The sequence below is a fragment of the Amblyomma maculatum genome, chromosome 5, assembly GCF_055883805.1.
Source record: "Amblyomma maculatum isolate TAMU_Amacu chromosome 5, ASM5588380v1, whole genome shotgun sequence".
Taxonomy (NCBI): domain Eukaryota; kingdom Metazoa; phylum Arthropoda; class Arachnida; order Ixodida; family Ixodidae; genus Amblyomma; species Amblyomma maculatum.
The window spans coordinates 30,117,580-30,141,640 of record NC_139348.1 but is presented as its reverse complement, the minus strand read 5'-3'; the positions used below and the strand labels follow the sequence as shown (position 1 = coordinate 30,141,640).

The following is a 24,061-nucleotide window of genomic DNA, read 5'->3' as shown; positions in this document are numbered from 1 at the left end:
GCTGTTTTACGATCTTCAAAATTGCAAAGCTCAATTAGTTCATTTGACATGAGTGATTGTTTGCGGCAGCAGCATTCTTCCAAATGTTGCAGTTCGAGAGTTTTTCGATGGCTGTGTCTTATAAATAGGTCCATAAGGCGCAGTGAGCTATCATGTAGAATGCTATTCCACTCAGCATCTTCGTCGCCGTTCAGGCTTGTCATAGCAGGGGATAATTGTAGCCACAAACCCTTTGGTATTTTTTGCGATTCAAAGTACCTCGCTAGTGATGTAACGTGAGCGCGGTATCGGATGCGTTTTTCGGTAGTCTTGCGGATTTTTAGCAATGAGTGTGATTGTGTTTTTGGGGAGCGGGCCATACCTGTGGCGGCAGTGAGTCAGTCGCTGCGCTGGCCATGCAGTGCCGCCTCGCTGCAGGCCACCCTGGTCATGTATCGGCGGAGAGGTGGCATAGGGGTTGTCTCGGGTTCCTGAGACAGTGGGCGAGTCCCAGCTGACTTCCTCACTGTCCGGCAGCCACCTGGAGTCCTTGGTGTCGGATGTTGATGGGAGTTCCACCCTGTCATCGGAGTCGAGATGCCAAGTGTGCGTTTCACGTGTTCGCACACGATAGCCACGCCCTCGAAGCTCAAGTGGAACCCATCAACCGTGAGGACCCTCCAGGATGGCAGCTCCTCGATTGCGTGGTTCAAATATACCACACCTCTTCCGAGCTGCTGTCGGTGGCACAGACGATGCACCTGGCACACGTAACATTGTCTTTGTTCATTGAACCAAGTGACGAACCGCCGGATGGCTCCGTGGCGTCGGCAGTTCAGTGCATGGGGGAGAGGAAGGCTCATGCAGAGCCTGATCGAGGGCCGCTCACGGCCTATCCTCTTCACGAGCTCCGTCATAGATGAAGGGGCATCCGAAGCACCGGCTGCCACGATGTCCGCTGCTCTGACGTGTAAAATCACCTTTTGGATGGTCGTAGGTAGGTACTCCAGAAGGGCTGAAACATCAGAGAATGTCGCTCCCTTATATATGATGAAGCCAGGAGTGTCAGGATGCGCTGGGTCGAAGTATTGATACAAGTGCTTGAGAATTTCGTCACCGATAATAGCTATGCAGATGGGGCTTCTGGGTAAGTGAACTGACAATCGTTGAGTTGTGTTGAAGCTGGCAGCCATAGCAGTGGAAATAGACAGTTTGCTTGTGACTGTCACACAACTTTCCCGATTATCTATTTTATTTTAACAACAGTTTTGGACAGTGGACTGTCCTTCAGGGTAGATTGAGAATGGAGAATAAGTCCGCACATTGCGCCACTGTTAAGAGAGGGAGAACGAATTCTCGCTCTCTGTCTTCAGAGAAACACACAACACTGAATAAATAGAAAGGGCGGAAAGCTCCCGTTGATTAATGGCTGGTAATGCAACAAAAAGGGAGAGAGAAAAAAGGGGGAGGGGGAGAGAAAGTGGAGAGCCGACGAATGTTACATACGCGAAGTGCTTCTACAAAGACGACACTAAAAGCAAAGCAAGTCTCTCTCGGTGGAAGCCAGAAATTGAGAAACGGTTAAGAATAACATCAAAAAAAAAAAAAAAACTTGAAAACAGATAATGTGAGCATGCATACCAGGACGGCCCGCTCCCTAGAGGTGCAGGTGTTCAAAAACCATTGGAGTTGTATGTTTTGGACTAAGTTGTTCCACCCCGCAACGCACCAGCGATCAGAGCAAGGGCAGCGCGCCGTCGCGGCAACGTAAGAGCGGTCGGCCAGACGCGCTCTCCCAAAACCTGATCCCGCAGCCGGGAATTCGCGGCAAGTCGTTCCCGCGAGCGTGTCCTAAATGAAAGCGTTTGTTGTGGGAAAGGAAACCGGCCAGAGGGGGGGGGGAACGAACAGTGGAGTTTGCATGAAAAGGGGAACATTCTTAGGAGTGAGCAAATGGAGATAAATATCTCGTCTATTAGTTAGATAGGCTTTTGAGAAACGCAAAGTTGCCCAAAGTTTCATTAATTCCATGGATAGGAGTCTGAAATTTGTGTATAAAGTACAATTCTCTTTGCCAACTTGTTTGGAAGTCTGACTGAAGGAGTATGACCCGAATGTTTTTGAAAGTATGGTTTGGAAGGCACAAGTGCTTAGAAAAAGGGAGATTTGGCAGTGTGTGGACCTGGGCCTTGCGGTTATTGAAACGAAACTTGAATGGTGTTTCGGTCTGGCCAATGTATTCCATGCCGCACACACCGCAGCTTAGCATGTATACCACACTGGCACTGTCACAGTTTGTCGCCTGCACATGATTGCGAACTTTACAGCGTGGTTTCCGCATGGTTTACATCCGGGGTTAGGGTTAGTATTGGTATTAGTATATATATATAATATATATAGTGGGTACGTATCGTGAACTTCATCCACATCTGTGATTACTCATCATTACTCTTTGTATCATGTGAACTTCATCCTCATTTGTGAATCTTTAATCAACATTCTGGACAATCGTTCTTCGACGCCATTGTTGGCAGTGCTCATAAACCTGAGTCGCTCAGCTCACAACTGGTGGAAGTGCTGAGAGCTGAGGGTATTGTCTGAAATAATGTGCAGTTTGTTTTTGTTTGTCGTGCGGTTTGAGAGCTGCTTTTCGTATAGAGTCACGGGAGTCCTGGAATAAGAACCCAATCATGGGAGCTGTACATTATTATTTTTTTTTGCATTATATAAAGTTTGCTCTCTCTCTCTCGCATAGAGAATCTAGGCGGCCCAGTTTCAATAAACATACTATGAACCAGCGGTGCACACGTAACAGCATGCTGGATTCCTGGAGAAGCTTTTGCGGTTTGGAGAAACACCATTTCACAGAGCACCTGTCAAGGGTATGTCTGGCTTTACAGCCCACTTATTGTGCCATTTGAAAAATAACGCTTCTAAATATCAGTGCATATTTTGTCATAGTGCTCTTCGAAGCACACGCCAACTGTAAACGAATGGCTGCCACACATGAATGAGTACTAGGCAAAACGAAATAACTCAATGTTTTAAGTGGATCACGCTCCTGCACTGTGCCAGTGGCAATCACCACGCGCAGATATTGTGGTGTTTTAAAAATACTGCACCTTCAAAATGGTTCGAAAATTTTGAAATCTGTTTTAAGGTGTACTGGACATTTCTTCAGAAAGGCTGAAATCATACCTGCACTGTGAAATCATAAAAATGCATTTGAAACTTCTGCTTATATGTAGCAGTATGGGGAGCATTCCCACTCTAGATGCTGAAAGGACCGTTGGTGGCAACATATCTGAGTTATATGTGCATGGAGCCTATTTATGACTCTGTTATTAATAGATATATGTGACCACATGGCTGTGACCAAAGTCAAGAAAAAAGATAACTAGGTCTAATCGATACTAATTATGCCTAAACAAGCACAGACTAAGTAAGCATACTCAAAAGTGCCGAGTTGAATTAAGCTGAACAGGCCTAGTAAAGCCCAAAACATTTGCTCTTTTGCATGCAAATCTCATACCTAGTTGTGGTTAAGCTACTGTCATATTTCTAGACATAGGGTACAGTATAGTGTTTGGATATTAATTGTACAGTGGAACAAAGTAAAGCACAGAAGCTACTGGTGCACATCATAAATAGTAAAATACTGCTGTTGAATTCCAGTGCAGTACATAGAATGTACGGTCAGTTGCAGTGCTAAATGCAAACTAAAATGGTTTTATCAGTTAACACCCTTTATGTTGAAATTTGGCACTGAAGTCGGCTGCAGCACCAGCAGCACAAAAGAAGCCACTTTCATATAGTAGATGTTATTGGTGGCACCATTTGATTAATATTCCCCAAACGTGGAAGAGAGGGGGGTATTTAGGCAGGCAAGAATAGAAGTAGTCCAACTTTAGTGCTTTTCGTGCAAACATTATCTGCACTGATTACTGTTAAAACAGTCAAGAAAGCATTTTCAAATGGGCCAATCCACCTTCCTTTCTCTTCCACATTTGGCAAATATTCATCAGATGGTATACCATCAATATCACCTAGGCGAAATCTGCTTCTTTTGGGACGCCGAACTGAATGATGCTGTTCAAGTCAGGTAAGTACATCAAATTAGTATTCAAGAAAATAGCCTAATGTATGCTGTGTGCCAAATTTCAGCATTAATTAATAAGTCAGCAGTTTAACCGATAGAAGTTTATGGGTCACATTTAGCTTTGGAACTCATTATGTGTTTATGAACCAGTAGCATTAACAGCTATTCATTGTTATTGCATTTATGCATTACCACTTTGTGCTTTCTTAAATTTTGGTTATTTGCAAACATTTTTGAGCACAAGTCACACTGCGATAATTTTTCACCCTTGTGGGACCGGACATGTCTCACTAGGTTAGTACTGTGCGTAAAAGCCATGGGGCACAGCTCGCACTGGAATGGTTTTATACCCTTGTGGCTCCGGACATGTACAGTGAGGTGTGAACTTAGTGCAAAGGCCATGGGGCAAAATTCGCACTTGAATGGCTTCTCCCCTGTGTGTGTGCGCATATGTTTTACCAAATTGCCTTTTTCTACAAAGGTATTGCCACAGTGATCACAACTGTATGGACGTTCACCCGTATGAATACGCACATGTACCTCCAAATGGCTTTTTCGTAAAAAGGTGCTTCCACAGAAGTCACAACTGTGTGGACGTTCACCTGTGTGGGAGCGCAGATCTCTCTCACGTAGACTTGTCTCCACGGCCTTGCCAGAGTGGCTTGAGTCTTTACCTTGGATTGCGGGTCCACCTACAATGATATCAGCAGTCACATGGCTCACAAAGCATTTTTCATCAGCTGAATTTCCTCCAGGAGGTCCACCATGTTTTGTGTATCCGGAGATCAAGCCTGCATTTCAATGTCAGAGTATTAACACCGATGAAATGTGGGACTTTCCTTACCTTGTGTTAGGAACACTAGGTATTCAATGCAGTTAATTATAGAGTAACTGTGTGCCCTCGTGCAAAATGAAACCGACAAATCGAATCTGCAAAAGGCTCACTACCAACAGAGATTGAGAGCCAAATCAACTAAAAGACACTTTCACTGACGCATGTATGCCATTAGTCGCTATATGACGGAAAATCAGATTTGCCCAGGTACAGCCCTTAGGATTAGCATTGTGCGAGTGTAGACTACCCAGCACAGATGAAGAAGAGAAAGCATTATGAAAGCAAGCACATGCCATCTATTCCTAGTGCAAAAGTGTGTCATCTGTTAAGATATACCAATTAATGTGAAACCCCTGCCAATCAATGCCTGCATTGGAGCACAGAGACAACTATGAATCGTTTCAGTGAAAAGAGCACCCATTTGTGGTAAACAGCCTACAAGCCCAGGAAAGTGTCTGTACAGTTGTTACTTGCAAAGGTTAATAGTAGAGGACATTAAAGGTCAGTGCATTTAGTTAGAAAAGAGTGCCAATTATTATCTGCCCAATTTCAGCCATACAGCTACAAAGCAAGGCTACATCACTAATCTCACCACCATAATCTCATTATATATTTCAGTTAGTGTTCTGTCCCTTTAAAAACCCACGAATGAAATATAAGACGTCAAAGTGGGAGTGAATGCATAAAGCAAAGATACTCAGACAGGTCGAGCAATTTGGTGCGATAGAAAAATATCAATCATGACGAACCACAATTCAGAGTACTTAACACAAAAAAGAGCAAGAGTATACTTATAGATAGAGCATTCAGTCAACAGCACTTTTAATCATTACTAGTTGAAATTCATTCAAGACTATGTGACTGCATTAAAAAACTTTTGTTCTTGAAAGTGTTTGAAAGCATAAAGCATAAGAAAAGCAAGACAGTTGAAATAATGAGAAATAAAGTTGCACAGAGGCAAAATGGCAACGAGCATCCAATGCAAAACATTTGCAAAAATCGAAATTAGTACAGCACGGAGCATAGTCATGAATAATGAAACAAAATGAAATCACAATGCAACCATTTCTTGCACTAGACTCCTCTTCTCGTAAAAACCTCTGAAGGAAAAAGTACAAAAAAAATTTTCAGGTAGCACCCTTCAACCAAGTGATCATAATAAGTCAAGTAGACTAGCTTTTTCAGCCACTCGAAAAGTCACATAATGAATCTCGCAACATCTACCACTCATATTTCAGCGATCTAGTTTTGGTCATTGTGTAAGAGGACAAGGTCTGATGTGTTTCACTTTTCAGAGTTCATCGTCACTTGTGTCATTTTTTTTTTACTCAAGCTAGGTGCTTGAGGAAAAAATGCATTCTTTCTTCACAGATGATGACAGGCAGCATGTCCAATTACTATGCCACAATACTAGGCACCCATTCAGTTGGAAACCTGGTGCAGTCAGTGGCATGTCGAGAAATTCAGGATGGCCGAGAGGAAGTGATGTCACGCAGACCTGAAACAGGTTATATAAAGTAAATGGTGATTATAAGGTTGCAACATGACTAAGTCATTATGATAAGCATGAATATGAAGTAAATTATTTGTGCTGAAATAAAATTTAGGATGAGGTGAGAACTAGTTCCTAAACCCTTGAGTCGCAAGTCTGACACATCACCCCTCTCCATACAGCCATATTTGTCAGACTTTGTTAAAACGAGGCCTTCCATGTCCCGGGGTAAAAATAAGAAACCTTGTGCACGTCTGCAAAGTGATAGAAAATGAGGAGACTCCTTGCTTGATGGTGAAGGAATACATTAACCTTATTGATCATACCCTTTAGGCAGAGCTCAAATGTTTCTCAAGTTTTTTACTTCAGTCACACAGTAAAAGTCAATATGACAGTTGCAAAAGGCTGCCTATTAAAAGGTCTGTTGATTGGTATACAGTCTAATCCATATATAGTGATACCAAATGCAATGATATATTGTTTATAACGATTAAATTCTTGGGATTAATAGTTTCCCCACTGCCTTTAGTAAAAGTAAACATATATAGTGATTGATTATCGGCAGCATATCGAATATGATAGCTTTCTGGCCATCTGGAAGATGTTTACCACAAAAATTTGTCCAAGCGTTTAATAAAGAGTAAAAAACTTGGAACTACGTGCAGTTAAGACATTAGCGCTATCATTGCAATCACTGCTGCCACACTAGGGTGCGGCCGTATCACCGTCACCCGATTGTGCGTCCATAAAAAATGGTACCGGCCAAGATGATGGCAACAGCTCTCGAGATGATACAGCAAATTCATCGCGATTTCTGACAGGGTTTCAAGGCTGGAAGCCTTGCAAAAAAAATATGGATTCACACTATCCAATTATTTTAAAGACCATCAAGGCTGACATTGTCCTGTAGGCTCTCCGGTCGCTATATGTTTCGTGCACAGACAAGGACTGCCACTAGCGTACATGCTACTGGAAGTGATGCTCACGTCGACTGTAGCGCGAATTTCTTTTTTAAGTATGCTTAAATTACTTTACGGCTACTTATTTATCCCCCAATAATGTGTTCAATGCTTTTGACAATTATTAGCATTGACTGACCGAATCACTTATCACTGGTAAGTAGGCAAGCCTACATGCATAAAAAAGTATGTGGGTGTTTTTTTTTTCTTCACTGGTCTATATGTAAGAATAATCAGTTATAACGATCCAATTTTTCGGCTTTCTCAATATCTATATAAATGAACTGTACTATAAATATGTCCCAACAATAGTGGGAGTCTTAGTTGTTGGTCTCAACCACTTCACAAATTCTTACTTCTGTTTGCTTATGATGTGAGCTCTAAGTTTTGAAAAGAAAAAGGACCAGAAGCTAACAAGGTGTCACTGACAACACACACACTCATGTCAAATGTTTCGTTGGGCTAATTGGTGTTCCATTCACTTGGAAACAATTTAGCCCGACATTAAGATGTTCATAACCGACACATAGAATGTGAATGTATCCTGAAGAAAAGCTGCTGCTGAAGAGAACAAATGTCACCACAATGCCATCCTTCCATTTTGTTCCAGCTATTTACCTTGCTGCCTTGTAAAAGCCACTTTGGAAACCACTGCAGCCAGCTTTCTGTTTCTCTGTCATTTCACCCTATCCCCCCAAATACATCTGAAGGCTTTCACAGTACCTGTCCATACCGATCTAACAGTTGAAATTAAAATTTTGGCTAAAGATGATAGCATCACATATTTATGACTATGGATGATTGCCATGACTATGGATGATGGCAGTTGTCCTGAGAGATTCTTAGGGGGGGGAAGGTGTTTTGACACAGGCATACAGAATCAAGCAAGGCAGCATAAAAAAACTACAATGCCACAAACGCTAGTGTTAGCAGGCTTGAGAAAAAAAATACCAATGCACAAGAAACTAGTGGCTACCTATTTATATTAAGGCAAAAATTATGAAACAATGGAGACCAACCAGATTAAAAGTGTGCGAATGGCACTGTAAACCGCGACAGACATCAAGCTTTACCCACATTTCAATTATCAGATACTCTGTTCTGAAAGACAAGAGTGCAACGCTAAGGGACCATGTACGTTAGCAGCAGTTGTTGTGTGCAATCCTTCTTCAAACAGCTTGCATTTCTCTCAAAACTGGCTGGGATGCCTGCAGAATGAAACAAAACAAAGTATGGTGAAAGGAAGGAAAATCTCAAAGCCACAACATGTTTTGTTTTTCTGCACGCTCTGTGTATTTAATGTTTAAGAGAGCGAAGCCCTGAAATTTTGAACGAGTGTTTCGTTCTCTTGCAATGAAGAGCAAGGCATTACTAATTTCCAATGACTGTTAAATAACTTTAATTCAATTTCTTCTCTTACCTGTCTCAGGATTTCTTTCAACTGCCCAGCAATGCCTATGATGTCAAAATTTTAAACAGATCATGTGACAGTAAAAAACTTCAATACGATACCTCCTTCGTCGCTTCGAATCACTGCAATGGTAAAGTCCGTCTCCACTAAGAGCCGGAACCATGGGTGAAGCAGCAGTGACCAGTATACCAGTGCTAAGTGCATGCCTCACCTGGCCTATAGACCTCCTTCACTCCGACTACGTCACGAAGATGCGGTGGCGCTGTCGTCGTCAGTGATTTTCGCGTGGTGGGCAAAACAACATTTCAGTCGCTTTCACCTACCGTGAATGCGGAATGGGTTGCTGCTGCCGGAAATAAAATAGCCCCATGTGACTAGTTGCGTCACCGTGGCATGTGCCGAAAGGCACAGAAAGAGAAGTTTAATGAGCTTGCACAGATTTCTTGGCGACGAAGGTAGCCGTAAACAGTGGGTCGTCGCGGTGAAGCGCCAAGGCTGGATACCGACGCCGGCTTATCGGATATGCGGCAAACACTTTGCCATGGTTAAGCTAAAGCTTATTCACTTTTACGCCAGAGCTGTACAGCTGCTTAAAGGTCAGTATATTGTAATGCGTAGGCCTGTTTCTTTGTTAGAGCATGCATAGTTGTGCTTACCTATATGTAAACAATTCCTCAATTACGTTTTTTTTTTTTTTCACTTTGGTAATTGTACGTATGCGAGTGAGCTGCTGCACGAGTGATCAGTGTTGAACTCCTTCTTGGTTATGCTGCATGGCTAGCCTTCGCCGTGTTCACCTCAGATTATTTTAGTCTCATCAGTGATGAAGATCGCCACCGTGCGTTGACAGCTGCTGATTTTCTCGATTGGAGCTGCATTTTTTTTTGTATCCAGCGGTTTTAGTTGTATTCAATGCGGTTGATTGTGATTGCGAGTTGGGGGGTTCAGCATGGCCGAGTGATATATGGGCTCGTGATTCAAACTCTCCGAGGATTTTTATACATACTGCATCGTGGTGCATGGCACGTTGTGGCATTCTGAGCTTATCATGCATGTTCACGCGGCCATGGTAGCCGGGACTGAACTGAGTCACCCTAGCTACGGAACCACCACGACCGCTGCAGCTGGTAATTGTAATGCAAGCTAAAAATGTGAATACCCGGGATGAAGTTGCGAAAGTTAACGCTGACAGTCACCCACGAAGAGAACAGATACAACAGACGTGCGGCGTGGCGATTTCAACGAATAACGCACGGATAAGAAAATCCGTGCGGTGCCAAGGCGAAATACCTTTGCTACTGTTGCCATGCTTAACTAAAAGCTGCTCGAAGCTAGCGAGGGGCTTCGTGCTTAGCAACAACGTCATTTGCCGCTCGATGGGGAGATTCATCCGAGAGTGCAATAATATGTTCCGAGCGGAATATTTCGTAAGTGGTCTGTTGACGAGCGAGAAAAATCACTGTCTACTGACTCGACTAAAAGCAGTTGTAAGAACTCAAGGTTTTGAAATTCTCGACGCGTTCCGCGTTGTTTGCATGGGCGAAAACAGCAAATATATAATAACGTTGCTCATTTTCTCTGGCGGGCAGCAAAGTTTCGCTTGTGCGTCTTGAACCCACGCTCCGTCTTGTACGGCGTACGGGGCCGGGCGCCGCGTGCCGTGTACGCGATATATATGTATATTGTATCGCTTTTGTGTGCACCGCTGAGGCTCTAGAAGTTATCTTATTTCTCCTGCCAAAATTTTGGGAGCCTGCACCTCCCAAAACACGCTATTGACAAGCTTGGCCACAGTGCCGCTCCCGTGCTTTTTGCCTACCGTGGGATAGCAGACGACTGCAGCGCCACCTGGATTGCCTTGTTTGTTTGTAAACATGGAGGAGGTCTATACAAAACTTCGGTGTCACAGTAATTGATCGGCCATTGAAACAGATACAGGTGAGAAAAAAAAATTTGATTATAAATCTGGTGGCTACAGGTGAATACCATGTTGTCAACCATGGACAGTGTGGCCTTAGGCACCCTTAGGAAGAGAAAAAGCGCGCGCTCGAACTTTGGTGTCCGTACTCCATTAGGCATGTTTGCAATACATGCTGTTTACATCTAACACTGTAAGCAAAGGAGTCGTGATCCAAAAGGAATGCCCATATCTGTGGGACTGGGTTTAATTTTCCTTTGTGTAAACCTCGCGGCTCATCCTATATGCAGTAAACAAAATTATGCCATGTGATGATAACTTCATAGGTTGAGGTAAAGCCCCTGGGTACCCTTGAGGCCAAAGGGCACAATGGCACAGGGTGTTTTTCTTCACTCAACGTGGGGTCAATGACCCATTTTCCAAGCAATTCAGCCCAGATGGGTGAAGTACCAGGCCAAGGAAGAGCTTGTGCTCACTGTGTCACCTCGCACATTGGTAGCCTTGGGAATTGAACCCTGCAATTTCCGTGAGTATGGTGAATGCTCAAACCACTAAGCCATATTTTTCTGTTTTATTTCTATTTCTCAGCTCAAATGAATATAATTATTATCACTTTGTGGGAAGACTCTTTTTCCCCTTACTGTGCCTGCCCCTAGCAATGCAAAGGCATCAACATGACCAGAACATCACAGGAGAGTCTCTCCTGTAATTTTATGCAAAAGTGGGAATAGCTCCCTCAACTGTAATATGTGAACGCGCACACAAGTGCAGTGTTGAAGCCTGTTTCCCCCAGTTGTTTTCACTTTTTTTTTCGATATCACTTTTGGCTTTACGTGCAAATATGGGCACCTGACTGCACTCCTGTGACGCAATGTTAGCACTCTCAAATGCACTTCAACTGAAGGAAGTCTGTTAGAGAAAGCCAGGATGAATAAACAGGCAATGAGTCAAAGGACCATTCTGGATGAGCGCAGTTACCACATTTCGTTAGAGCAGTGATGCTGCAACAGGGTGCAACTATGCCGCAGCTGTGTCAAGGCACATCGAAAGTTTCTATCAATCAAATATGATCGCATGTCTCGGTCATGTGCTTTCTATGCTGCTTACTTTTTAAGAGTTTGTGATGAAGAGACTCAATTCAGACTATCTTGTACCACAACATAACAATTTGGTGGCGGCAGATGTCTGGAATCGCACAAGTTTAAGGTCCTGCATGTACGTGTGGCTCAGCCTAGAAATTTTAAGCACACATACCCATTTTCCATGCTGAAAGTTCGAATTTATGCGGTTCTACATGATAAACAAACTGAAAGCCCAGATGTTGATGGCACTGTTATAGAAAGAGTCAATTGAGGTCCCTGTTTGGCTTGGATTGGTTTATAGGGTTTAACGTCCCAAAGCGGTTCAGGCTATGAGAGATGCTAAAGTGGAGGGCTCTGGAAATTTTGACCCCGAGTTCCTTTAATGTGCACTGATATCGCACAGCACACTGGCGCCTAACTTTTTTGCTTTCATTGAAAAGCGGCCGCCATAACCCCGAGATTCAATCCCGCATTCTTGAGCACAGCAGTCAAGTGCCCTAAACACTGCAATATCACGGCAGGGCTAGAGATCTGTGTAATAGAGCCATCAGCTGGAGGGAATCTGAAAACTTCCTCAGAGTTTCGCACTCAACTTGCGCCACATGTAGCGGCACTAAGCAAGAGAACGATAAATCTAGCAGGGCCCAATTAAAGAACTACTTGATGCTCCAGCCTAAAAATAAAATAAAGCAACTTTTTCTCCATACGTGCATTCTCTATGTCGTACGAGACAGTGTTGCAGTGCAGCTAACACTCAGATCTAAGCTGCTGGAACAGTGCTTTGGTATTCACGGTAAACGAGCGTGAAAAAGACTGACACTGCAAAGAAGACATGACACAAGCACCTGTGTGGTGTTGTCTCCACTGTCGTGTCAGTCTTTTTCACGCTCGTTTACCATAAATACCTATAAACTTGCTCAACTTCTCATGATAGCATTTTGACACAGGCTTGGCACAATTTCATCATCAAAAACCACCTGTCTGTAGCAGTATGTACCTGGTTCAATGCAATGGTGCTGGTCAAGGCAATTAGTGCAGCACTCCCACCCCTACAGCACAGTAATAGAACTACGCTATAGTAAATCCAGATGCAGTAAAGTGAAATTGTGACCCCATTTTGCTTTCCAGATTGCTGCACAAATATTTATTTTTTATATCTTAAAAAAGCTATTACACTAAAGAGTACGAGTGTGCCAGTGGCAGAAATTTTTAACATCAATCGAATATGCTTGCTTTTTTATTCATATCTGAAAAAATTATATCTGTAAATTCTGAATACACCAAAAATTTTCGAGTTTACCACAGCTTCGCTGCACTGGCTGCTTCACCACAATGCTTGACAGCGTGTACTGTGCACTGAAGCATTCTCAAGATGCAATATGCAACCATTTTGTGAAGAGGGCCTTCTCGACAGTGCGCACAAAGCTAAGCACTTGACAAAACCACTAAAAAGTGTTGTTTTTCCAGTATCGATCCCAACCGCCACCGGCTGCGTTTCGATGGAGGCGAAACGGAGAGGTGTCCGTGTTCTTCGCGATGCCAGCGCATGTTAAAGATCCCCGGGTTGTTGAAATTACTCCGCAGCCCTCCACTAAGACTCCTCTTTCTCTCTTTCCACATTCCCTTCATTCCTTTACTTGCATGGTTCAGGTGTGCACAAAACAAGTATGACAGATACTGCGCCCTTCCTTTCCTATGAACCAATTATTGTTACTATTCTGAGCACTGTATGGCGCTTCATCTTTCAGACGGGTGAACGTGCTGCTTCCTCATCATCCTGCTCTTTTTTGTAGATACCCATCGTCATCGTGGAGTGTGGTTCACTACAGTGTGCGACCAGAGCTTCAGGTCTGCGATAAACCTGACCTGCCAAGCCCGACCTTACACGTGGTGGAGGTGCGCCTTGATTTCCCTGCTCCTTCGTCACCTGCCAGTACCTGGAGCTCCGTTCCAGCCGCCGTTTGACCCCGACCACCATCGTCATGACCCAAGAGGGCCACGCCGCTGTTCTGGATTCTTCCAACACCACCCCAGCTCCCCTTGCCACATGGACTGTGAGCAGCCGTCAACGCGACCCGCAGATGTTCGCCGGTCTCCGCAGCGACGACGCTGATGACTGGCTCGACAGCTATGACCGGCTCAGTGCTTTCAATCGGTGGGACTATTCTCTTTAATTGATGTGTCTTTTTATTTGACGGATGTGGCCAAAACGTGGTTTCTAAACCATGAATTGACGATTCCGGACTGGGCTACCTTCAAACAAAAGTTATGCCAGACTTTCTGTGCTTCTACTGTTCGAACGGAATCCACCATGAAGAAGCTAGATGCCCGACTTCAGCGGTCCAATGAGATCTATACTTCTTATATTGAAGACATTCTCGCACTTTGTCGGCACATAAATGACATCATGCCAGAGGCCGAGCAGGTTCGGCACGCCCTTAAAGGTATTGGGCCACTCGCCTTTAAAGCCCTGGCCGTGCAGAACTCTCCATCATATTGACTTGTCAACCCCTGGACGAACTACAGTTAATACGCCTGCAGCCTGATCCCACTTCCTTCGATTCCACTGCCGACTCCGACCTCCGTGCGCTTATCCGCGGATTAATTCGTGAAGAGCTCTTGGCTTAAGGTGATTTGTGCCGCCCTGCATCTAAGCCGCATCCTTCAAGTGCCGGCCTGCACAGCATTGACAAAAAAGAGTTGGCCTCTATGACTTCTTCCCCCCCAACACCGGCCGCTCCTACCACCTGTCATGTGCCAACGTACGCTCAGGTCATGTCCTTGCCGCCTGCATTTGGAGCGCCTACACCACCAGCGCCTACCAGTTCTCACGTCGCCGCATCGGCACCACCTGCCGTGGCACCGACATACTACCCCAACTGGCACCCAGCCCGCCCTGTTTGTTATTACTGCGGGTACCAAGGCCCTATTTCCCGTTTCTGTCGTTGCAGGCTCCAAAATGAATGCCACGGCTACGACTAATTTGAAGCAGACTACCCTCCTCGCTTCTCCGGCTCTAACCACCATTCATCACCCCCGCCAGAAAGTCCCGCTCCGCCTGGTGGTTACAGGCCTTCAAGACGCCGTTCTCTTTCGCCTTTTCGCCGCTCAATCTCGCTGCTCCGCCAAGCTTCTCTGACACCCCCCCTCCTATGTGAAAACTGACCACTGCAGTTTTAGGAGGGAAAACTGCACTCTTTGGCTATCCCAAAAATCCTCAGGAACGTCCCTCCAATATGATTTTAGTTTGGGTTGAAAGTTTACCTGCTGAGGCTTTGATCGACACGGGCGCCACTGTTTCTGTGATACACACTCACTTGTGTTCCCGCTTGCGAAAAGTGAAAACACCTTACGATGGACCTGAACTCCATGGAACTAATGGTGCAATCATTCGGCCTACTATTAAGTGTACTGTACAAGTTTTGGTTCACGGTGTCCGCCACCATGTACAATTTGCCGTGATGTCACCGTGCACTCACCCAATTATTTTAGGCTGGAAAATTTTCTGTCTGATGCATCAGCCAGCATTTTGTGTCGTGACAGTGTCATTTACATGAACGAGAGCGATCAGTCTTCTGAACCTCCCGAGTCCCGTCATCGCCTGCTTGCCGCTACTGACTCGGTTTTGCCCCCTGGATGCGAACAACTTGTCGCGCTTACTTCTACTGACATTGATAACGGGGATGTGTTAATAGTGACTTCTGATCGCCATCTAACCCGTGGAATCGCGTTACCACCAAGTTTTGTTCGGTTTGAGCATGGCACAGCGCTTGTCGCTGCTTTGAACATTTCCCCAGAGCTCATTGTGCTGATTAAAGGGACGTGTTTTCCTTGTGCCCTGGACATTCAACCAGTGTCGCTCACCACCCTTACCACCCCCTCTTCCTCACCAGTAGCTTCTTCCGATGCCTCTCTCTGTGTTCACTTTGGCACCATCAATCCTGACCTTCCTGCGTCTCACCGCCAAGCTTTGCAGGAATTGCTTCGAAAACACCAAGTCTCCTTTGACGTCACTTCAACCTTGGGCCGAACTTCTGCTGCACAGCACCGCACCATTTCAGAAGGTACTGCTATCATTAACCGCCGCCCTTACCGTGTTTCCTTATCAGAACATAAAATCATAGAAGGCAATGTGAATGATATGCTCCGACGAGACATTATTCGGCCCTAAGCTAGCCCCTGGTCATCTCCGGTCGACTTGGTCAAAAAAAAGGATGGGTCTGTGCGTTTTTGTATTAATTACCGCGCACTTAACAAAATCACTGGCAAAGAAGTTTACCCTATGCTATGGATTGACGACTCCCTCGAATGTCTTCAGGGCAGTGAATATTTCTCCACTTTGGATTCGTGTTCCGGTTACTGGAAGATTCCGATGCACGAAGCCGACAAAGAAAAAGCCGCATTCACTACTCCTGATGGGCTTTACGAATTCAACGTCATGCCTTTTGGACTTTGTAATGACCCCGCTACGTTTGAATACATGATTGACACTGTTCTTAGAGGACTTATGTGGAAAACATGCTAGTGCTACCTGAATGACATAGTTATCTTCTCTGCGACTTTTTCCGATCATTTATGCCGCCTTGATCAAGCATTAACATGCCTGGTATCCGCCGGTCTCCAGCTGAACACAAAAACGTATAATTTCACCAAGAAAGAAATCAAGACCCTGGGCCACCTCGTCAGCCGTGATAGCATTCGACCCGACCCTGACAAGCTTGCTGCAGTTTTGAACTTTGCACGCCCCCAGCAGACTAAGGATCTACGCAGTTTCCTTGGGCAATTTTCATACTTTCGCCGTTTCATTTGCATTTTCGCTACCATTGCTGCACCACTACACGACCTTCTGGAAGCTGAACTATTCTGTAATCCAAGGGTATCCACGGCCTCTTTCATGGTGCAACAGGGTAACATCACATGCATGAAGGTGTGCGACCTCATCACACAAGCTGTGAGCAAGTGCAGTTTTGGCATGCTCTGCCAAACAGATGGAAGAGAGCAGCACATGCATTGATGTCAAAGCAAGGTAAAAAGTAAAATATCAGAGAAAAAAACCAATCACGCAATTGGGCTTGGTTGGCTGATGCATTGGTGATTGCCACCATGGGCCCCGGTCTGGCAGTGAAGCAACAGGGGACTGCTGAACATCTTCGCATTGCACCCACTACAGAGGTGTGCGGAGTAAAGCATGAAGGCTTACCACCAAGCAAGTCATACCTCTACACGGTGGCCTCTTCAACAGTTCATTAGAATTAAAAGGAATTCAGCAGCTTCCAGTGACAAAGACTTACAATGGCACATGGTGGAAAGGCAAAGGTAGTCCGAATTGCACCTCTTTCGTTATTAACGGGAGTCGAATCAGCATAGTTTTACTGCACAGTAGAATATCAATGATATGAATATCATAGGGCTATTTTTATTCCTTATCCAAAACAAGTATAACTAGATCGAACAAAACACACATGCGGAAGCACGGAAAGCTTATTCATGTTGCTTATTATCTCTTGTAAATGCATGGCGAGCAAGTCTGGACACATCATGTTACTCGACCCGACAGCCTTGCTGACTGCAATTTCATACTCCCTGCCGGAAGTAACGGTAACCTATAGATAATATGCAGTACCTTTATTTATGTGTGATTGCATAATGACTTTATGACTGCTGATGCTTGGATAAAATACTTTCCTGTAGCTTATAAGTGCTATGTCTCCTCCAGAGATACCGTGTGTACATTTTGTACATGAATCCAGAAAACTCCGTTCTAACTGCTGGTAAAGGAGGCATAACGTGTCTCCTATAGACAACAGAGCCCTGCACGGGCCTGAATTTACAGCCCATGCCTGGCCCCGGCCCATAGTTTGAAGCCTGAGCCCAGCCCAGGCCGGTGCTATAAAGACTCGGCCCGGCCTAGGTCCGGCACTCAGTCTGCACAGACTCCTTAAAAATGTACAGCTAAAATGAGAAAATAACAACAACGCTCAACTCTTTTTTATTCCATCATTAATTACGTAGCCTTGACTGACATCCAATGGTATATAACAGAGTCCACATCCAGAATAACGCAGAACGAAAATTCCAAGCACATATAATGGAAAAGATTTTCAAAAGACTGCCTGAAGTATTCCTTTTTTATCAAAGAGTGTGAGACTGCACTAAGTCTCTTATTTGGGCTTGTTGTTTGCTAGGATTGGATGTAGTGGCTATCTCACAAGGAAGTGTCCACCTACCTTCTGCATGTGTTTTCCACGTGTGCTAGCCACTATGCCCAACGCGAGCTTGTAATAAACTTAGCAATAATATTGTATAAGCTAATAGCCAATGAGTAATTTTCTCTGTTGTCTCAATTGCTGGATTATCGATGCTAGGTATGCTGTTCACATCTTTTTTCCCTTGGTCATGACGGTATTCCATGTGTAATGCTTTTTTTCTAATTTACTACTATGAGTGTACTTTTGATCTCAGCAAACCACTCCTATCTTAGCCCTACAAAGGACTGATAGTACTGTTAAATTAAATGATGCTGCTTAGATGGTATAATAACAAAAGATGGGAGAAAAATGTGACAAAATACCTCTTCTGAGCTGAGGAGGGCACCGTTAAAGTACTGGCAGAAGCAAATGCTTGGTCAAGAAATTTCTGGCACGCCATCTTTGTTAAAGATATTGTGCTCATGCAGCCTCAAGAGGTGTAGATTACAGGGATTTTAGTCGCGGGACCCGTCCAGGATGTTTTTCTGGGCAAATAAAGAAATGAATGAAAAATGAATTTTAAATATGGCTCCATATTATCATTAGCTCTTGAGGCAAGTTATTTGCTTAATCACACACAAAGAGACTGTCCCTGGCAACTATGCCACAGGAACCTGTATCATCAAGGGCAGGAAAAGAAAAAAAAATCTACAGGGCCTTGTGCAACAATATTCTGTTGAATAACTCATGGCCGCTTTCCGCATATTTATGGAGACGGAAAAAAACGGCTGTTTATTTTGCATAAATATGTGTTTGAATATCCGAAGATTTCTAATGCAATACACTCTTATTCAATGGCGTTTCTCATAGTGGACAGATTTTTTTTTGGGGGGGGGAGCAAAGATTGCTGCCTGCGGAGCAATCGATTAAAGGTTCTTTTCCAGTGGCTCTTATGAGGCTTTATAAGTCCAGTCTTTGGCGGTAACTTGGAAACAAAATGATACAAGAGTGCCTTCGGCTAGATACGACGAAGTGTGCTCACTGATGGCTGAAAAATACCAAGCTTAGCCGAGTTGTGTACTTTAGTAGGCGCGTGCTCATGTAAACGAGCCGTGTGTCATGCGTTGCAGCGCTCCATAAGATCTGCACTGTAGCAGAGCGCACTGCAGAGTTTTGTGCATTTTCTTTTTAAATTTTTTGCTCGGGTTGTTGAGTGCCAAGAGGCGCGCGCACCTAAGTTACTTGGACAAACCACTGAATATAGCTGATTAAACTTGGTCTATAAATGAACTTTCTCATTGAAAAATGTACTATTAGTGGTTTATTCATAAACCACTTTAACCATTTTAGCGGCGGGATCTGTCCATTCCCGAAAGAAGCAGTGCACAGCCAGCCAAAGCCCACCTGGGCCCCCCACTTCAAGTTCGTACCCGGCCCTGGCCCGCAACTTCAAGCCCAAGTCCGGTACGGGCCCGGAAAAACAGCAAATTTCAGGCCCGGCCCGGGCTTTCAGGCTGGCCCTAGCCCATGCAGTGCTCTAATAGACAAGTGTCAGCCCATGATGTCAGTGGATATGCGGCGGTTATGATGGCAGCAGTGACTTTGGTGGTGTAGGCAAAATCCCGGGCCATCTGCATTGGATGTGCGGCGCTTGCTGTGTTTTCAAGCATAATTCCCGATATTATGGCAATCATTGGTGCAGTTGGTTGCGCCTTGAGGCTGAAGAAACAGCACCTGTTTTCACAAGTTTAATGCAGTAGGATAGATATTAAAACCAAGGGCAGTGGCGTGGAGCACGACAAGTAGACCCTAGCTTCAGCGATGAATGGCTTTCTCAGCTAAAACGCGTTGCACTTCTACACTGCAACTTGATTAGCTTGTTTGTGGCTCTTGCTCTTCAGTCGAGCAATGAATAGCGCAAGAACAAGTGCTTGCAGCCCGTATACGTTATGTTATAAAACATAAGTTTAGACGCAATATTCCGTCAAATGTAGGGAAGCCACACTGTCAGAGCCCATTCACCTGCACTATATATACTGCCCGAGCGTCCTTTCGTACAGAAGAGAACAAAAAGACTGTTGCCATTACCTTTAGCAGTTGCACCACTCTGCTAGATGCAATGTTCCAGAAACAGCACCGAACTTGTGAAGTAGGACGCTTTTCTGCTTTCATTTCTACGAGTTTAAACAAGTGACTCGTCATCGGTCACATAAATCTCGACAGTCACACAGTGTTATTTCCAAGAATACCTGAATTCTTGTTTCAAGGTCGACCAGAGCATAACGAACATATAAAATATCCACATATTACGCACATTGATGTATGGTAAATTGATTAGAGTTTCAGCGTAAAATCGACTGAGAGGGATGCAAAATAAGCAGCTTAAGATGACTGACAATGCGCATTTGAGTAAAAATTTCAAAATATATTAAAATTGTTGAGCAGAGTGAGCATACTTTTTGCTTCAAGCTAATGGAAAACAAATTTGCACTCATGCTTCTCTCCTATAAAGCCAAGAGAGCAAAATGAGAGCATTTTCATGGACCTCCTAGTATACCTTAACCTCTGAATGGCCTTGACTAGTCCCTCGAACATCTGCTTCATAAAGCGTAAAAAACAATTACGGCCAATTTGCATAGTTAATCAAATGCGAAGTAGGTGCGTAGCACTGCTTAACCGTTGTACTTCGGCACGTCAAGCACGGCGAACCTGCGCCACAGTGCCTGACGGTCCGGCTTCATCCATTGAGACGCGAAGCAAACGCGCGGTGCAGCCGAGTCCTCGGCTTTCCTTACACCATCTTCAGAAATGAACGAAAACAGGCACAATGTACCTCTTTACAATGCACTGCTCTGCAGCCGAAAGGTCTGGGGTGGAATCATAGGGGGAGAGAAAGAGAGAAGAGAGAGGGAAGCGCGCTTGAAGGCGAGCGCCGAGGTAAGCGCAAGCAGCTTCACGACGCGGCGAGCGGCTTGGAGCAGAGGTCCAGGGAGCACCGCGCATGCACGTCTGCTGTCCCTGAAGGCTAAGGAGTGACTGATGCGAGGGGAGAGCTGCCGAAGTTGAGGACGCACGAGCGACACACAACTGTTCACTCCGGAGTAACACACGCTTGTGAAACGCTGCCCAGCGACGGCTGCCACGTCTGCAACTGACATGCCCCTTTCTCACTGTCTTCCTCTCTTACTGGGTGCACCTATGCATCCGCTCCACCCCCTCAGTGTTAAGTCGCGTGATGTGGGCGTCACCACTTTCCCTTTCTCCTCTTCAAGTTTATGGAGAGACGGATGGACAGAGAGAGAGAGAGAGAGCGGCTTCGGCTGCAGCTATGCAGCTGCTCCGCCTCCTCAATGCTGAGCCGCGTGAAGCGCGCATCGCCACCTTCTCTTTCTCCCCTTCAAAATCACGGAGAGAGAGAGAGTGAGCGGCTTCGGACAGACATCGGTGAAATCCGTGATTGCGGCTAGTAGTGCTACGCACTAAAAACTTGGCTGCACTATAGGCTAAGCTACAAAGAACTAAATTACCGAGTTCTTTTTATTCAAAGAAACCGTATGACTTGGAGAACCGTAAAAGCGCTTGGAGAAACAGAGGGCTTATTAGATGGTTCATCATCCGGAAAAGACGCTTCCAATCAATCATGACGTTTTCCTCCTTCTTGCACGTGCTCGCAATAGGCCTGGAAATTGAAGTGTAGACGACTAGTACAGAAGAACCCCGTTGATATGTTATTCACAAGTCTATAAAAAAAACACAAGAGCTGGGAAATAGAACAAATTGAAAAACGACAGTAGTGGGTAACTGAATATGTTTATTGCAGCGCCAGCTGCTTGAAAAAAATCGAGCACAGTTGTCTGCCACATTTTGCAGTTCCCCCTGAGCACACACGCTTTTCCAGCACTTGCAGTGCCATATGGCTCTCGCGATCATCGCGAACTTGCCTCCTCAGAATGTGTAATGCTGCTACAGCTGACGTAAGGGTCGGCACTGGAAGCCGCTTACCTCTACCTCTCCTTCTTTGTTGCCACTGTTCGCATCGACACACTCGGCCACAATCTGGTCAATGGTCAAAAGCTCTGAGGTGGCAACAGCATTGTCAACAGGAACATAATCGCAGTATGCGACCTCATTTGCGCCAACTGACTCCATGGCCATGTCATGATCCTCGTAGTCCTCTATGAATCCGTCCCCCACGGTTCCAGAATCTGCTGCGCAGTCTGCGTTACCAAAACACTTTTCAAAATAGTTTTTGATCGTTGCAGTTGTGACAGCGCTCCATGCTATGGCCAAATAGTGTATGGCATCCAGGATTATAATGCCAGTCAGCTGCTCCACATAGGCCAGAGACTGCTTCACGATGTACTTCTTGTAAAAGTGCTTCACGTTTTTGATGCCAGCCTCTAAGGGTTGGAGGTGGCTTGTCGTGTTGTCTGGAAGGTACCCCCCATCTTGACGTTCTGCAGCGACGTGGTGTTTTTTGGATGCGTGGAGCAATTGTCCAAAAAAAAAAAAAAAAGGACCTTTCTGTCCTGACAGCCCATTTTTGAGTCCATGTTTGACAGATATTCTCTGAGCCATCTGAGTTGCAGCACGCATTCCTTGCTGCATTTCTCGCCATGGCAAGCCTCGCCTTTAAGGCGAGGCATCTTCAATGGCTGTACCTTGAAAAAGAGGCCCACTTTATCGGCACTGAAAATGTCTCTAGGCTCATAGCCATTGGTAATGGTCATCACGGACTCTTTCCAGTTGCCTATAGTAGCCATGTCTATGCTTGTGGCCTTACCATTCGCGGTTCTGTAGGAATACCGTGTCTTCTCTTGAAGCGGTCGACCCATCCGTTGGACGCAGTCAAATCGTTGATCCCCAGTTTGTCAGCTATCACCCGACCCTTTTCGCACAAAATAGTGCCGTCAAAATTCACACCTGCAGCTGTCTTGTTTAAACCATTTGTAAATAGCCTCATAAAGCTGCACGTGCCCCGCACCTCGGGCTTGCTTGCTTTTGATGTCAAAAGATCGGGCATTTGCTTCATTGTTGCTTCTTTTTGAAACAATGAAGTTCAGGGTGGATGGCGTGAGTCCCAGTTCTATCGCGATGCACACCCGCTTCCACTTCGGGTTTGCATCTTTGCGCTTTCTTGATGCCACTACACCACAGCACAACACTACAACACTCTACAACAAACAAGTTCTCAAGCAAGTGCGCCGGCTACACTGGAGAAGTCGGCCGGCAGCATGAGGCAGCTGCTAACCCACACCAACTTCTGTTGCAACGCGGAACGGTTGGTATGGCATCAGGTGGGAGAATGAGCACGCTGAACACGTGCGAACATGACCACGGCACATGACGAACTTCTGCGGCACAGTAGAAAAAGTGACACGACGATACATCACACGTGCACTGACGACTCAAGGAAACCACAAGAAAGGATAAGAACGAAGAAAAAAAAGAAAAATAAAAACCTCTGCTGCTGATAATGATAATGCAGCCTGCCTGGACCAAGGACGACTGAAGTAGAGACCTGCACAGACAGCACTGCTCCAGCGCACCTTCTAGTTTACGGACTACGAATAGAACACTACGAGCGGCCTGGTGCTACTATAAACCTGTCCATAAAAAGGGCATTTCTCATTACTTAAAAGATGTATTCGTTTTGTCATTTTTCGACATCGCTATAGTTTAAATATCTATTCATGCTGTAATGCACAAGCACCTGTTCTGCTCATGTGCAGCGGGTAACTGCAGTGTCGTCGCACATAGCGGTATCTTGTGTTGCGAAAGGAAAATGTTATAACAGTAGACAAATTCGCTGAAAAAAAAAAAAACAATGTTTGGAGTATAAGCTGCACCAAATTCATTTTCTCTGCATATTGGTTAAACTTTATATAATGTTAATTGTGGAATATGATGATGATGCTAATGACTGACAAACAGGTTGACAGAGCGCCCTCAACGGAGAGAAAGGTAATGAAAAATTGTACATAGGACCCCGCTATCTGTGCAGGTCTTTACTTCAGTCGGTTTTGGCCCAAACGCCCTCAGCCTGGCACAGTGCATGGGCCGCTAGATGTGCCACGCTAAGCCAAATCAAGCCACCT

General features: G+C 45.0%; 1 long non-coding RNA gene across 1 annotated transcript in view; it reads right to left on the bottom strand.

Annotated features, from left to right (window-relative positions):
• Positions 1–4,904: 4,904 nt before the first annotated feature.
• LOC146187938 (uncharacterized) overlaps positions 4,905–24,061 on the bottom strand; it is a 47,876-nt gene continuing 28,719 nt past the window's right edge. The window contains exons 2-3 of the long non-coding RNA XR_014707456.1: positions 8,442–8,572; positions 4,905–6,411 (exon numbers count right to left, since the gene is read on the bottom strand). This is a non-coding gene — a long non-coding RNA (uncharacterized LOC146187938). The remainder of the gene's footprint in view (positions 6,412–8,441; positions 8,573–24,061) is intronic.